This window comes from Poecilia latipinna, unplaced genomic scaffold (genome assembly GCF_001443285.1).
Source record: "Poecilia latipinna isolate Pla-1442-1.1 unplaced genomic scaffold, P_latipinna-1.0 Scaffold406, whole genome shotgun sequence".
NCBI lineage: Eukaryota > Metazoa > Chordata > Actinopteri > Cyprinodontiformes > Poeciliidae > Poecilia > Poecilia latipinna.
Window position 1 is genome coordinate 88,665 of NW_015113022.1, and position 13,928 is coordinate 102,592.

Consider the following 13,928-nt stretch of genomic DNA (forward strand, 5'->3'; position numbering starts at 1 on the left):
ATTATTAGTTGTTTTTTTTTATTTTTTAGATTTGATCGTATAGTTTAAACAACAAATACAACAGCCAACAAACTTCCAAAAACAAAACAAAACATTCTTATTCAATGAATCAATCAAAAATAACTAACAGCAAAAACAGTAAAATAACAGACAACTGTTATACCAGTTGACAAGTAAAACATTCACAAAACATTATATATATATATATATATATATATAGAGAGAGAGAGAGAGAGAGAGAGAGAGAGAGAGAGAGAGAGAGAGAGAGAGAGAGCACTCTGGTGGGGGAAGCCGCGAGAGTGCCCGACGGACCCGTTGCATGCAGTCACTCTTCACACCACTAGGTGGCTCCAAACAAAAATCTCATAAACACTCATTCTGATCAAAACTCACACAGACACACAAGCCTTTCTCTGTTACACTGGATTTTGATTTGACTACTAATTTATTAAGCATATGGGTAATTTAAGTAGGTAAGATAACTTGACAATATTTATACATAAACATTCATAATTAATATCAAATAGTAAACATTTGAAATGTAAATATTAATTTGAAATGTCCAAAGTTAAAGAACTTAAGTTAGTTAATTTGTTCACTTCACTTAGCACTTTGTGGGTTGATGCACAGTGGTTTATTTTTGTAGTTTGCTTAGTATTTTCTTTGCATACTGTTTAAAATGAATTTATGTACACCCAAAAAATACGGGTTAATAGTGTTACTTTTTTCTCTCTTTTTTTGGAATTGCTTAAAGGCTTTTACCTGCTTCTGGACCATTTGTAAGAGCAGTGTCCTGACACTGATAAATAGATGGAGGATAAACAAAGACAAATACTTGGTCCTCTGGGTGGAATCCAGTTGATAAAAAAAATCTACATTGAATCCGTGCCTTTTTAAATGGAGAAACTGCACAAAGTAAAGGAGAACTTGACCATCATGCGGTAAGATTTGTGTGTCGATTGCACAATATGAACTGAATGACTAAGAATGAGTACTTCCAAATTTTTGTCTTTACCTCAACACTTAGATTTGATATTTATTTACAGTTGCGTGTCCCAGTGATAAATCATCCCAAAAACACATTGTAACTGCTTTTGGGAAGAATTGGGAAGCTTAATATTAAGCTATCTGAACTCCATTAAAAATGTATGGATATTGCTTAGAAGCAGGGTTCATGCCAGCACACAAAACAATGTTAAATAAGCTCTGTCATTTTTGCTAAACAGAATGATCAGATATGTTTGGTGACAGCTAGAAAAACAGTTAGGGTGAAATGTTTTGGACAAGAAAAAAAATATATTAGTAAAATTGTCTGCCCGATTACTTTCATACTTAGTGATTGTAGACCTCTGCAAGGAACTGTTGGACACAATTTTCACATTGTATGCACATTTCCTAGTTTTTTTTTTTTATTCCTTTGCTGGCACACCAGTAAGGTCACATTTTGAGTCTTGATTATGTTCCAACTTCATCAGGCGTAAGCCTAAATTTGAACTGATCTTGAAGGTTTCTGGTGTACTTGGAGCATTTGTCTATGCCAGCTGTAAAGCAGCTTGTTCACCCTGACTTCTTACCTGCCAGCTTTTCTCTCTGCCAGCAGATTAACCTGTTTGCTCTTCAGCAGAACCCCTCTTATGCAAGAAAATAAAAAGATTTTCATCCTTTCTGAAAATATGTAACACTCAATTGAATCTACTGAGATGAAATAATTGTCAATTTTGTCTGCCTCCCACATAAACTCAAATTATGCATCTCACTGTTTCTTTAAAGAAAAGTCTTTTTTTCCATGAAGATGCTTCCTATTTTCTCTCTCTTTTTTTTTTCTTTTTACCTGTGACTTGTTTTCCATCTGACCTGGTTGAGCTGAAATTGGGAGTATTCCTACCCTTCATGGGTTAGTAAAGTGGAAAATAGCGTGGCACTCTCACAGAGCTTGACTGCATCCCACTGATTAGAGCAATCAATCGAGAGATAAAGAGGAGGAGGGAGTGCATGCGTCCACGTGTTGACAGGAGGCTATTGTGACTAAGCAAAATAGACAACCTCAGAAGACTCTTCAACACACTCCACCTTTCTCTTGTACTTGTGAAGTAAAGAAAACAACATTGCATCAGATTCCAGCAAAAGCCCCAATCTGTTCCCCAGATTTTTTGTAGTGTATGCTTTTCACAGGTCAGTCAATAGGAAGATTTGATTTGACATCCATAGGTCTCTGCTCTCTGTTGACATACCTGTGATTACCTGTAATGCATTACTGTTCTACTACACTAAGATGTGTGGCGCACGGGTCAGGGCTATAGACCAGTATAGCACATTATTTGATGGATGGAGCAATGAAATGTTAGTTGTTGTTTTTTTTAACAGTCATACTTTGTATGGTCTCAGAATAAAATATCAGACATTATAACATTATATAACACTAGGAGTTGCAAAGTCCAGCTAACGGGTCACATTTAATCTTGAATATTACACAAACTATTTAGAAACTCATCCTCTGATGTCTGTTGAATCATATGGAAGTAAGTCTACTGATCCCGTTTTAAATGCTCTCATTCAACCGAATGACTTTGGGGAGTGTAATGATGCAATCCGAGTTTTTAAAGAGAGATGCGTTGCAAGTCAATTTGAAAAAAGCCATAGAAACCCAAAGACCCAGCGACAGACAGATGCCTCTACACTTTCATTACTGTAGCTTGAGTTTATCAGACAGACTCAATTTTCTGACTGGTCTCCCTAAAGCACTGGGAGGCAACACAGAAACATTCAGAGTTTTGAAGCTCTGGTGCGTGTTGTGACTTGACAGTCAAGCGCTGGCATGAATTCTGTGCGTCTTCTGAGAGTGATATAGTTGCTGGCAAGGGAAGAGATTAGGTTTTGAAGTCAAACACTTGGACTGACAACAACATATTCAGTCTGTAATAAATCACTAAGGTGACCTTTAAAAGACAACTCAACAACTCCTAATACTATAAGTTCAGACTTAATGCAAATACTAATATGATAAGGAGCAGATAATTTAAAAAAGAAGCTGTCAGTTTCCTCGCTGATATCTAGTGCTTTTAAGAAAATTGTAATAGAGTCAAAAGTTGGCTTGTAACAAAACATTTTCTACCATAAAGAAGTTTCAAGCACCAAGGCCAGAAGTTTATAACTCAGCAGTCATATTACAGTCTTTTTTTGAGTAAATCATTCTACAGAAGCAGTGTTCAGAAAGATGTTGAATTATTTATTCTTGGTAGTAGACTCTGCGTTAGCTACTGTTTTATTGCTGCTGATGCTGAGCAAAGTTTTTGACACTGAAGACCAGACTGGATAGACCTCTGAATAGTTTAGCTACTCAGGTCAGGTTTAAGGCTTCTTGTTCTTTAAATGGGGAAGGACACCTGAACCAAATGGATGAATTGCCTAATCAACATGACAAAGTGACCTTCAAAGACTGGAGGTGAACAACCATTTTTTAAAGTGATCATTAACTGTAAAAAATATTAAACCCGCCACTGTATTTTTCCAAGCTGGTGATGCCCCATACATGTGCACTGAGTTCCCAGGGCAGTTACTTTGTCCAAAGAACTGTAGGCAAGGTTTCATTCTTTCTTTCTTTTCCATTGACCCTCAATCTACCACTATACAGAACAGTTCAGCCGAAATAGTTTAATAACCTCGTCAGATGTTTAAATCTAAAGTAGTATTTAAATATTTCGAACATTTTTTTAAAATTTTTTTTTTTTTTTTTTTTTTTTTCGACTGGAGCTAATATTAACAATTTGAAGTGTCCCAACTATTGAGTCCTGACTTGAATTTAAGAAAAAACTTGTAAAGAGAACCAAGACATTTGTTTTAAGTAAAATGTTGATATACAGATAAGTTTTTCATTTTTAAAAATTAATACTCCTTTTCAGTGCTGAATTATCTTTTGAAGGACGCTTACTTCCGATATGAAATAAGCTTCTTATTGAATAATTTTACATCTAACATGATAAGGGGTATGAATACTTTTGGAATTAAATCTATACAAGACAAGAAAATGGTCAGATAATAAGCTAAGTCAAAATTAAAGATGGGAGATGGGCATGTCAGTGTTTCATAATTATGTTGTATTTCAAAACATTGTTTTTAGCCTTATTTTAACCCTTTTTTGTTAGAATTGTTATTTTTATATATATTGCATTTTGAACAAAGTTATTATTATTGTTTAATTTGCACAACCATTTAAGACCACACTGCAATATTCTGTTCAATCTTGGACTCATTACAATATAAAATGCTTTCTTCTTTTTTTCATAATGTTGCATTTATTTGCAATGCAGATTACTTCAAAGTTCAAGGGCTAAATCTGACATCAAAGGCAAGAGCGAGATGAATGAGCAGCAGGCCACTCTGTAATATCTATTAACTAAACAGTTAGCATCAGGAATAACAAATATCCTTATTTTCTTGTAGCTTATATTCCCTATTGTTCCATCACATATTATTACCTTTGTTTTAGTCTGGCCAAAAACATGGAAGGCTATCTGGGTTAGGTTTTACATCAGCTTTTGATGATAATCCAAGCACTAACCAGCATGACACAGTAAAAATAATCAACATTCTCCCATTCATGTGGAAGATTATTTTAATACATGTTTTATTGTATTGTTGTATTGTGATTATTTTTTTTTTCCAATTGTTGGCCCAGATCAGGCACATAATGATTTGTACCACTATTATTAAACCACTATTTTTATTTGTCCCCGTGTTTGGTCAGTCATTAGCTGAAAAATGAGAAAAAAATAGCAAATCAAAATGTTATGATTCAGATAAGTTTCTGTGCTTCTAATTAATAGTGCATCATCTGTTCAGCAATTATAAACACAAAGTTAAAGCTCAATAATCTGAAACTTGGATTTTTTTTCTGCATGCTCTGCAGTTGTTCAGACTTTCCATTTTAGCTATGATTAGTTCCCTAAATATGCCCTCATTGCTCAGAATTTAATTTGAGCATAAAAACATGAACTAATTGTGTGCATATTTAAAGAGACACTTTAAAGCTCTTTCACAATTCTTTAATTCATTACTCTGTCCATCTAATGATTTTGTTCACTGATCTCTGCTTGAAATGCTGAATCTTCCCTTCTTTCCTCTTGATCTCTCCTCTGAGTTAAAAATGGATCACTCTGGAGGCATTCTGAAGACGTTTCAGGCATAACCCTAAACCATCTGAGCTTAAGGATTAAGAGCATTAGTTCTACTAATTTTAACTGTGTAGGACAGTATGTCTTGCATGTGGATGAAAAAAAAAAAATCCATAGAGAAGCACGATAGTACCCTTTTTTAAGATTGCTGCTTGCTGCTGCCAGTCTAAATACCAATGCTTTTCTCTAGAACCTTATTTTCTAGTCTGGACATTAATGACAAAGTTTCAAAAATACATTTTAAATTGCGTTATGATGTTTTTGGTACGTAGCTTTTTTTCTTGGGCCATTCTTTAGTTTTTTTACAACCGTTTCTGTTTTTGTTTCGTTGGTTGAAGAACTTGATAAACACCAGAAGATTAAGACTGTGAAAGATCGTGAAACCTGATAATTGTTAAATAAAAATATGTTGTCTTTTCATGACCGTTTTCTGTTTCTAAATTATTTCTATCTTGCCCATTGTCCTATTAATCAAATTATTAGTTACTCAGTTGAAAAATTGTAAATAACTTCAAGTCAAGCACCTCTGTGCCTCCAAATGACATACATTAGTGGTACGAGCCATGTGAAAATCCACCTCCCTAGAACACTCTGACACATCAGATATTAGCTTAGTTTTACGGTGTTGAAATGCTGAATAAAACGAGAAGACCAACATTAAAGATCTATTGTCTGCAGAGTACATGCAAATGAAATTAGTCTGAAATGTGGCACATCTTATGAACAGTAACGAGTGTAGATGGTTAATATATGTGTAAAGATGTGATATCTCTGCTGTAATAAATAGAACAATTGAAAAGGGAGAACGAGAAGATGAGAAAAATTTACATTTTTACTCCGGTTGAGTTAGCGAGAAATGTTTTGGTATGAATTGGAGTTCACTGATGCAAGCATCTTATAATAAAAAGATTTCGAGTAAAAGCAGAGCAACAACAGTTCACTGGATAAAATGTTCTCTAACACTCATATCTAAATAAAAAAAAATCTAATCAATTTATTCAGTGAACACACAAGATTTCAACTTAGATTGTTTTTACAGTCTATTTTTAATATATTGTGTACTGTAGTCTTTAAAATAATCAGACTTTTCTAGAGTTCTTATTTCAAAACATGAACATCTGGAGCATTTGCACGATGCATCTTTTATGTTTGGGACTAGTAGATAAAATCTATCAGTCAGTGAGGAGGTGAGCTGTGTCAAAGTAACTCCAGCTGTCACGAGATGATCATAACTGAGATGACAGAGTCCAAAGTGGATATACATCATTTAGCAGAGATGATATAACAAAGAACCTGTAATGACAGATGTGCTAAAGGCCAAGCAGACTTATCAGAGGAATATAGAAAAAGAAAAAAAAAAGGAAAAAGGGAGTTGAGGTGGAGATAATAAGACAACATCAACAGGCGCTCCTTCTTAATAGTTGCTTTAGTTCAGCAAACAAGCAGCTTTTTGAGTTATTACTGTGGTTTATGCAGTGGATTCTCAGACACCAGAGAGGCCTTGAGTGATCCCCTCCTTTTGCACCTCAAAGGGCCAGAATGGGGTGAAAAACAGGATGCAGCTTTTAATTAGAAGTAGCTAACCAAATACCACTTTCATTTATTACACTAACATTTTCTTCCCACATTTGCTTATAAATTCCAAAACACTGTGGGGCACCCAGTCATCATTGACTGGAAATGCAAACAAATATACTCAGTTGGATCTTGTCCTTCCAACTGTAAAACTGCCTCTGATGTGCGACTTCTGTGTGTGCCGCCCTGGGCTGTAAGGCATATGGTCAGTGCCAAAAAACTGGACCTCAAAATCCTTTATAGTTTTTTCTAATCAAAAATGTCTATTCGGAACATTAGCCTGCACAAAACCTCTATTATTCATATTAAGATCTCATATAGGCTCTGTTCAGCAACCTTGCTGTTGGCAAGTTCAAGTATAGGTGACTATTTAAGCTGCCTTTTTCCGATAGTACAAGTAGATACTCAAATTTTCATTTATATCAGATTGAATTTGCATGAAATGACCTGGGAAGTGTTTCTGCTCGTGCATTTTGCTGCTGTACATAAAGTATTATTTCATTCCATATGTCTAGTTGGCTTCAGCAAATTGGAGAGCTATAACAGACTGGATGAATGGTCTATTTTAATATAAATCACATCACAAGCGCAGCTGCTAAGCTTCCATTTTACGTGCAACTACTGAAGTGATCAGATAATGACATGATAATACATCCATAAACTATATCTACACATGCTGATGCATTAAAAACTGGCACTAAATACATTAACCTGGACTTAAAGGAGATGCCAAGGGGTGTTTGTTTATTTTGGATCCTTTAGCCTCAGCAGATCCATTACAGTTGAGCATTAATATAATGATGTTATGACCATTTTGTTTTCTAATATTTCTATATATATGATAAACATAAAAATGTACATTAAAGACTGTATTCATATTCATTTATATTTTTAAGATGAGCTAAACTGACATTTCAGAGTGTTGTTTACCACTCAGTGGTTGCGTCTGACTCATACAGTTGTCTTTGCGGGGGGTTTTCCTCAGGACAGTGAATATTTTTGAAATTGTATCTTATAACTTCTTTTTTCATAGCTCCAAAAGAAATATTTTGTTTTTATGTGAGACATTTGCTGCAATTCTGACAAGTTATGCAAAAAGAAAAAAAAATCTTAAATGCAAATTTTCAAAAAGTATTTGAATTATTAATTGAAAATAAACATCTTAAAGGCGCTCTTCTATCCAACAACTCACTAAGCTATTCCAGATGGATTCTTTAAAAAGAAAAGACCAAGAATGATTTTGTTTAGATTATATTTTTATGAACTGAAACTGCACCAGCTACAGAGTGCCTTTTAAGGAGGACTTATAAGGAATGCAAATGCTGTAAGATTCATTTTAGCTGGATTCGAGTCCTAAAAACAGAGTGAGGAAGACGTTCTGTTATTGACGTCAAACAGAACATATGGTGCTTCAAGAGACTGAACCACAGAGTTGAAGTGAAAATCTTCAGAGTTGGATATTGCAAATAGACTTTACTGTTTACTTAAAAGACAATTAGCCTGAAGGTAAAAGTTCAGTTGTTTTATTGCACTGCAATCATAATTTCTACAGTAATTTTGAATAATTTAAAATACTGGTTCTGCTGATGCTTGTTATTCAGATTAAAGTACTTTTTAGAGTGTCAATCCGTAAGCAGGTATTAAATATATTTTTAGCCCATATTTCTGCATGAAAATGTTTTTTAATGGTCTTCTCTCATCTTGTTATCTTAGATGCAATGTTTTTGTGTGGAAATTCATAATTAAAAAATAAAGTCTTGAAAACATAAGCTACTGTAGTTAATCTACACAATACTTTGCCTAGTTACTAAAATAATTTAACTTTTCAATATTTGAATTTATAGACCGACTGTATATAGATTGTATTTTCATTACTTTGTAATGCAGTTGTCCCCTCTGAAATGTGTATGTAAGATTCATTTCTGTAGTTATATCGCTAATTTATTCTCTTCAAATGGATTACCTAATGCTAGTCATTCTGTCTTATAATGCGATGAATAAACAGTTGCATGGCTCAAAAGCACAGCAATTCACAAAGACAGCAGAATAATTTCAGTAGTTCATGCAGGCTCAGTTAGAAGAATACATGCACTCATTGATATATTCATTTTGGGGTTTTAGGATGAATTTCAATGGGATTTTTTAGGGTGGTATTTGCTAAAAAAAAAATCAAATATGTGTTGAATCCACCATTTCCAAAAGCAGTGAAACACACTCTGAGCATGATGCTGCTCACCTCATGCTTGAAACATTTAGTTAGTTAGTTTCAAGTTTGTGCTACAAAATGCCCTCGTTCTGCATTTTTATTGGCTTTTCAGCAAGCTAATATCTTTCTTTTTATTTCTTTTTATCTCTTCACTTCAACTATTTATTGTTCAAAGTACATTTACCTGTTTCTATTGAAAGAGTGTGCTGCGACTATGATCTAGTTCAACACATCTCTAAATATGCAGCCATCTGCAAAGCTTTCTACCTCTTCCATTCTCACATGTTGTTTATGTTTCATCTTTCACTCATTTATCACTACTAGGAACCTAAATGCTGACAAACAGATGATTAAAGAGTAGTTCAAATGATTTAAGAGTAATTATCTGGGCATCATCAAATTAAGTCATGTTGACAGCAACTGGCTAGTATAAACTGTTGCACCTGTTTTAATTCATAGTGTGTACACGTGAGTCAGAGAGCATTATTACCAGATTTACCACATGCATTCTAAAAGACATTGTCATTTTAGTGACAATAAGGAATTATTATTGCTTTCTTCTTTGTCTTGTCTCGACTTCTGAGTGCTGCATTCAACTTCACAGTTATATTGTTGCTTTCTTTGCTTTAAATAAGGTCTATCAGTCTCTGAGATGCGTTTGATGGATTTACATGTAGATATATTTGAACTGCTGACTCAAGAGTGGAAAGAAAAGATGAAAGCTATTTTTCAAACAGATTCTTGGATAAGTAGGTATGGCATTTTTGCTGACCTTGCAGTTCATCTGCTGTTTAGTAAATCATCTGAATTGGCTGCTTGTCATGTTTAACTGTACATGGTAGTTTCATTCAACAAAGTGGCACACAAATTTTCAATATTATAAGTAAGATTTTAATTCAAAATTGACCAATGAGGGAATTGCATTTTAATCTTTGTTGCGGGTGAAGGTAAAGATCTAAGTTCAAATTAATAATTTCAACTGCTTTAAGTTTCAATTCAACGCTGAACACACTGCTGTGCTCTTGGTGCCCTACATAATTTTCTTATATGGTTGTACACTTCACATTTCTCAGTCCTTGTAATTTATTTCCAAAGTAGAATGAGTGAGACTGGTCTGCAGCCTCGCTATAATGGAATAGTGTGGTGGTTAATGGAGATGCATTGTAGGCCAAGATTTTATGCTGAAAGCACTTTATGACAACATAGAGAGATGTAGTGCTGGGCGATAGTCATTAAGCTCTCATTCAGTCCTCTTTATGCTCAGGGGCCGACTGACGTGACAGGGGAAATATTAAAGATCTTTGATGACACATGGCAAGTAGAGAGGAAAGTATAGGATTCTTAAAAGGTCCATGGATTTGCCTTGTGTTTACTTTTTAAAAATGTCATACTTCTTTTATATTTAAGTGCATGAAAGAGCAGCTGTCTTTAAGGAACTCTGATTTAGTGTATGTGAGGCATTTTTGTCTCTTGCATAAATAGCATTCATCTTTTTAGTTTTTTTTTTGAGTGGAGCTCTACAGTTATTAGAAATCCCTTTCAGACCAGTCGTAGGTTACAGTTTGAATAATCTGTTCAGAGAAATTTGGAAAAAGTTTCCATGAACAACTTGAGATGTTTTAGAAATGCACGAGTGGACCATGGGATCCACTGATCCTCCCTGACCATGGGAGGATCAGTAAGTGGCAGCTTTGTGCTTGCGCCATTTATTTGGAGAAGGGATGAGGGGGAATTGATCTGGTTCCAGCCAGGATGGGCAAAGGGCCCATGGCAACAGCTGCTATTCACAGAAAATGAGTAAGAACAATACCTGCTTCCAAGTATCTCCAGTAACACCAGAAAAAGCTGCTGGAATTGTTTTTTTTTTTTTTTTTTTTTTTTTTTTTTTTTTTTTTTTACACCGAGTTGCTAAAGGGATCTTAAGAGTCCCTTAATAAATCAGAATATGCCAAAAATACTGCTGCTAAAAGAAATTATCTCATGTTGTTTTATGATTATGTTGTGTTCATTAGCTTTTGGGGCCAAACTACAAATTAAATATTTAGTAACAAGCAAGTTGTCCATAAACTATATCTACTATATCTATAGCTAGTTTTTTTTTCAGGTTAGAAGTAGAATAACTTGAATGTGACATCATTCTCAGATCAAAGCTCCACGTTTCTTTAAAAAAATGCAGTGCAACTCCCATGGATTTGCTTCAGGCCTTTTATAGCTTTGTGCCAGGCCTGACCAGTGTCTCTGTAATCACACCGCTCTGCTTAGTTGGGAGACACTGTCTGGACATTGAATGCAGTGTACAGTGTTCCAGTGTTTCATGGGTTCTCTTCCTGGAAACTCCAAGCGGTATTCCATGGAGTACTGACCTTAACTGTATCTAGACACAGTGTCTAGATAGTCATTAAGCTCTCATTCAGTGCTCTTTATGCTCAGACACCTGAAGTGTCTGTGTCTGGGTACAGACACCTCAGGTCTTAAGTTTACCTATGATGATGTTTGAGTGTTTGGTTGGTGAACTTAGCAAGTCATCAAATCTTTTCTATTTAGCTTCTAGTTTCAGCAGGATAGTTCAGATCCAATTTGCTGAGAGTTGGTTGAGGATGAAATTTGCTCGTTAAGATTCAGGATAAAAATACGACTTAAGATTTTATGGCATTGTACACAGCATTGCTATTTTATGATTATATTTCTTCTTAATAAATTGTCCTGCAAAATAATTCAAACATGGACTATTTATCAAAAAGTAAAGATTACATTATTTAAATGCTTAGAACACTGAGAAATATTTATTCTAACTCCTCATTATAGAAATGCTTTCTCTTGAGGCAGCTCTGCTGTTTAAAGTGCTTTACCCAAAGAAACTCAGCATCTCTCTCTTTGTTTGTTTGCATTTAGGTGTATGTGTGTGTGAGATAGAGCAAGGCCACTGTTTAAGACTACCACTGTGAGTTTGTCTTTCTTCCTTACCTCTCCTCTCTCCATGCCAGGCGTTGGGCCCTGAGCTCATCTGTAACTCGGAGGATCTGGAGTGTGGCCAGAAATGCAGCCTCCACTGCCAGCACAACACTCGCCTTGACCTCAATATGCTAGCCGCAAGAAGATATCAGCAGGGCTTAGGGAAGCAAGTTGCAGCGATAATAGCGAGTCTTTAGATGTCTCACCTGCAGGTGTTCTTCTGGCTATTCAATGAGGCATACAGCCTCATTGAATAGCCTCATTGTGATTCCCTTTTCTCTTTATTCTCCATTTTTCTGTTCCATGGCTTTACTGTTGTTTTCTTCATTCTTTATGTTTACCTCAGTTATTTCTTTAATTGGTAGTGACTTTTTTATTTTTATTTTCCTCTTAGTCTTGAATGAACATAGTTCCCTACAAATAAATTACCAGTGTGGAAGAGTGAACCGTAAGATTAATTTTAGGAGGCACTTGACCCCCTTAATTTTAAGCTTTCTTTAGATGCAATTAGTGGGAAAACAAATTAGGCCATGTCTAAGCACAGCAAGGGTCCTATTGAGCTAGTTGACACTGCCAAGCTAGATACCAGGGTTTATGTAATTGGAGTTGCACTTCTTTGTAATTGGCTTACTTTTTTCTAAATTTTTCATGTGTAATAGGAAAAATGTGACATAAAGTAATTAGAAAGTGATCAGATTATTTATATATATTTTTTACAATTTTTATGCTCTAAGAAACAAATTGATTTTTCTCTATGTGTCATATTAATGGAAAATATAGATAAATTGCAGTTTAGGGATTGAAAAGAGAGATCTACCAATTATTCCTTCTTGGTTTGGTATCTGAACATATTCAGCTAGTTTATTGTCTTCATGACTGTAATTCTATGTACCACTTTCACACATTAGTGGTCACTGCAGTGAAAAACTGTTTTCCTGTATAGGTGTGAGTGTTAATAGTATAACGTGGATATGAGGTTTTCCATGTCTACTGGAGAGAAAATCTGAGTTTACAAGACTGTTACAAATTTAATGACTCAATGCAACTGAATGGTCGCTCTGGCAACATGCTTGTTCAGGAGGAGGGATTGCTGCAAAGTCTGTGACTTCATGCAGTCAGTTGTGATTCTTATATATATACTTATATATATATAGGCAAGTTCTCCACAATGTGTCCTGCTATGGTCATTCCCTCACATCTCACAGAAAAAGACTTTGCCCTATGGGAAGTAAAAAAAAAAAAAATCTGGAAGCAATATGCACTTCTTCATAGATGGCACCTTCAAGCACATTGAAGTTACCCATTTCATGAATACTGATGCACCCCCTTACTACGAATGCTGTACTTTTACAGCCTTCATAAATATTAAAGAGCTTTATCGTTGTCTTTTCTAGGTAGAATTGTATTCCTGCTTTTCTTAAAGTCTTACAAAAATACATACTCATTCATCCATCAAACAAATCCAACTGTTTTCTTGTCTGGTTAGGATGAGATTATGAAAACTTGGCTCAGATATTGGTCCTTGTCGTGTAACACAGCCTAAGGTTGCATTTCCATATGAAGTGACACTCTTGAGTGACAACGTTTTTCTGAAGCTCTATTGACATCCTCTTCCTGCTGCCAGTCCACTTCATCAACAGCTGACTTTTTGACCTTTAAGGAGTAAAATGCTCCCCACATTCTGGAGTGTTTTCACTGTATTTTTCACTATGCAACTATGCCTACGAATTCACAATCAAAGAACTGTTGTTAGGGGAGATTTTTCATATAACACAAAACAAAACAATGCAAACAAAGTCAAAATGATTCAGATTTAAGCAAAGGTTCAAACAACTGAAAAAGTTAGAAAAGCTAACTTCTGACAAACACTAACACTGAAACCCAAAGCCTTACCTGACACATTTGGTGATGCATTTTTGCCTTATCAGCCAAGAATTAAGGCGATGATAATCTTCATATCCCTTTGCCATCATCAGGAAGTGCATTCCAAGTGGCGAAATATATTATTGACAAGCAATTTAAAA

At 35.1% G+C, this 13,928-nt stretch overlaps 1 long non-coding RNA gene across 1 annotated transcript; it reads left to right on the forward strand.

Annotated features, from left to right (window-relative positions):
* Positions 1-737: 737 nt before the first annotated feature.
* Positions 738-12,350, forward strand: LOC106950534 (uncharacterized). The gene is made up of 2 exons (XR_001425629.1): positions 738-941; positions 11,937-12,350. It is a non-coding gene; the product is annotated as an uncharacterized LOC106950534 (long non-coding RNA).
* The last annotated feature ends 1,578 nt before the right edge of the window (positions 12,351-13,928 follow it).